At 49.0% G+C, this 3579-nt stretch overlaps 1 non-coding gene across 1 annotated transcript; it reads left to right on the top strand.

Annotated features, from left to right (window-relative positions):
• Nucleotides 1–1448: 1448 nt before the first annotated feature.
• Nucleotides 1449–1605, top strand: LOC119470600. Its single transcript, XR_005199545.1, has one exon. It is a non-coding gene; the product is annotated as a U1 spliceosomal RNA (small nuclear RNA).
• The last annotated feature ends 1974 nt before the right edge of the window (nt 1606–3579 follow it).

Below are 3579 nucleotides of genomic sequence, written 5' to 3'. Positions count from 1 at the left end.
AGGGGAGAAGGAGGAGGGGGGAAGAGGAGGAGGAGGAAGAGGGGGAGGAGGAGGGGGAGAGAGAAGGGGGAAGAGGGAGAGGAGTTATTAGAAGAAGAAGAATTAGAAGAAAGAAATTCCCCTCCTGCTTCTGGCAACTCTACGAAGAACTGTTCACACTAAGCGTTGAGAAACCTGGCGGGAAGGCCCGCCTGAAAGTGCTCAGACTCTGCCGAGCACGGGACTTAAATGTTCCCATCCGTGCATGAGAAAGAGCAAAGCTGTAGCCCCGCAGAGGAGCCCAGGGCCGACATTCAGAAATCTCCCTTAGCATTGCTCTCACTGTCTGCGCCGTCAGAACCCCAGGACAGAACCTCAGCCTTAACGTGTGTCCGTATCAGGGCTGTGTGTTAATATCATTTCCTTCGGCCTGCCTCTTGCCACCCTGGGCTTGTTCTTCGGTAGCTCAGGTGTTCTTCCTGGGCCTCTCTGCCCTCCCGCTCCACCCCAGGGAAGGACAGAGGGCTCAGCCCTCCGAAACTCTAGATCCTTTACGTCGCTAAAGGGGCAGTGTCTGGGCTTTGAGTTGCTTGTAACACTTCTCTGTGAATTCTTCCCTTTTTGTTTCGTTTTGTTTTTACCCTGAGTTGGAAAGATTCTGAATTGAATCCTGAAAGCCGGAGTGAAATATGAAGCCCTGATTCCTTTCTGCAGGGCTAGAACAGAATCAGAAAGACCCCAGAACGAATCTAAGGCAGCAGGCTGAGTTTGCCTACAGCCCAACACGTGCCTGACTACGTTCATTCTCTTGTTCCTTTGCCTCCGTACAGGCGGCATGGCCAGGGAGCGACCCCAGGGTGCTGCGGCTGCAAGAGTTGTTTGGGGAACAGGGAACATTAGAAGGAAGTGCAAACAGAAACCTTTCAGATCCAATCATCTGGGGGACATTACTTCTTCCGAGGCATGTTTTCAGCCCCGTGGATTGCATGGCGCCTCGTACGTATTTCGGCAAAACAGCAAATGAGCCATCCAAGCATCAGCTGCCAGCCTTTCACATTTAATCATTCAAAACTCAACCTGGATCCACAATAGACACGAGAATGCAAGACTCTGAGAAAACTCTAGGGAAAAACAATCGCCTTGCCACAAAAAACAACGTGGAAACAAGAAACTCCCTCTGTGCCCTGCTGGGACATTTTCACCTGGAGAACCGTCACTCTAAATTCTCACCTTGCAGAGAGGGACCCAATGGGACACGTGTAGTAAATATTCACTGAGTTCTGCCACGTGTCGACAGTCTTCTAAGGAGATGACTTCTAATTAATTAGAAAAGTGCCTGCCCTCGAGGCGCATACATTCTGTGAGTGAGACAGTTAGACAAATAGACACAGATGTGACTGGCCACCACAGTGCAAGGATTTTGTCTGCACGTTCATTGCTGCGTCCCCATGTTTGGAAGACTACCCTGCACGCTCACCTGGCAGGGGAGACACCATGATCATGAAGGTGGTTTTCCCAGGGTTAGGTCCATGCATTGAATTCCAGGTGCACTGACACACGCAATTTCCCCAGATGCGGGAAACCAGACTGCATAATCGGTGGGGATTGTGTTTGCACTTTTCCCTGTGGCTTTTATTTTTCCTAATATTAAAAAAAGAAGAAGAGGCTGGGCAAGGTGTTTCACACCTGTAATCCCAGCACTTTAGGAGGCCAAGGCGGGTGGATCACCTGAGGTCGGGAGTTTGAGACCAGCCTGGCCAACTTGGTGAAACCTCATCCCTACTAAAAATACAGACATTAGCCAGGCGTGGTGGTGCGCACCTGTAATCCCAGCTACTCGGGAGGCTGCGGCAGGAGCATCGCTTGAACCTGGGAGGCAGAGGTTGTGTGAGCTGAGAGGGCGTCACTGCACTCCAGCCTGGACAACAAGAGCAAAACTCCATCTTAAGAAAAAGAAGAGTCCCCTGCACATAGCGGGCCCTCAGTGAATTATGAAGCAGACTGAGTCTATATCACAGCATATGTCAGGTGGTAACAATGATGTCCATGCTGAGAAGAGTCTTCCTAAGCACAAAATATAAAAGCCCTACAGGCGCTGAGTGTGAATAGCCTTGACCCTGAAGGAGGACCACATTTTACAGCCCTCAAAATAATCCCACGCTCACCCTTTGCACACCTCTCAATCAAGCCCACAGACCTTGCATCCATGCACACACGCACACAAACACACACACACACACCCCACATACACAGGTACACACGTCTCTGCCCATGGACCACACACACACACACACACACCCCGCATGCACAGACACACACATCCCTGCCCATGGAACACACACACACACACACACACACACCACAGACACAGGCACAAACATCCCTGCCCATGGACCCCACAGACACACACACACACACACCCCACACATGCACAAGCACACGTGTCCCTGACTTGAGTCAAGCACATTCTCATCTCATCTACAACAGAACCTGCTGTCCACACGCATTTTCTGCAGGGCCACGCCTTGGGCCTCATTTCACACCCAGAGTAGGTCGTTTTTAACCCCCTCCCCACACGACAAAATGATTTTTGGTAATTGTGGTGGGCTGAATAATGAGCCCCAAAACATCCAGGTCCTAATCCCTAGAACCTTTCAATGTGACCTTATATGGGAAGAAGGACTTTGCAAATGTGATTAAATTAAGCATCTTGAGATGGGGAGATTATCCTGGTTTATCTGGTGGGCGCTAAGAGTCATCAAACGGATCCTAATCAGAGGGAGACAGAGGGATACTTGAGAGCAGAGGAGACTGTGTAACCACGGAGGCAGAGACTGGAGTGAAGCGCTCTGAGGATGGGGGAAGGGGCCCCGAGCTAAGGAATGCAGGCTCAAAACCAGCACAGACTCCACGTAAGTCCCCAGGGCAGCCTCTGCAAGCTGGAAAAGACAAGGCAAGGAATGCCTGCTAGAGCCTCCAGAGGGCGGCATGCCAACACCCAGGTTTGGGGCTGATGAAACCCATTTAAGACTTCTGGCCTCCAGAACTGTAAGATAAGACATTTATGCTGTGGCCAAGGCAGGAGGAACACTTGAGGCCAGGAGTTCAAGACCAGCCTGGGCAACATGGCAAGACCCCAAGTCTACAAAAAATTTAAAAGTTACCCAGGCATGCTGGTGTATGCCTGTAGTCCCAGCTACTTGGGAGGCTGAGGCTGGAGGATCGCTTGAGCCCATGAGTTTGAGGCTGCAGTGAGCCAAGATCTTACCCTTGCACTCCAGCCTGGGCCACAGAGCAAGACCTTGTCTTAAATACAATTTCTGTTGCTTGAAGCCAAGTTTGTGGTACAATTTGTTACAGCAGCCTTAGAAGACTAATACAGTAATAAAGTAATAGACATTCTTTTCTTGATTTATGATTTAACACTGTTTTAACAAAAGAATAAATTTTCATGTTAAAAAATTATTCAAATTCAGTAAAATATTTCATGTATGAACTAAAACTTTTATTTACCAAACACAAACACTTCTCCTTGCAGTTCATACTGTTTCACTTCTTTGCTTGTTTGAGACGGAGTTTTTTTTTTTTTTTTTTTTTTTT

Source organism: Cebus imitator, unplaced genomic scaffold, assembly GCF_001604975.1.
Source record: "Cebus imitator isolate Cc_AM_T3 unplaced genomic scaffold, Cebus_imitator-1.0 Scaffold36, whole genome shotgun sequence".
Taxonomy (NCBI): Eukaryota; Metazoa; Chordata; class Mammalia; order Primates; family Cebidae; genus Cebus; species Cebus imitator.
The sequence above is the reverse complement of the archived record's forward strand: the minus strand, read 5'-3'. Positions and strand labels throughout refer to the sequence as shown.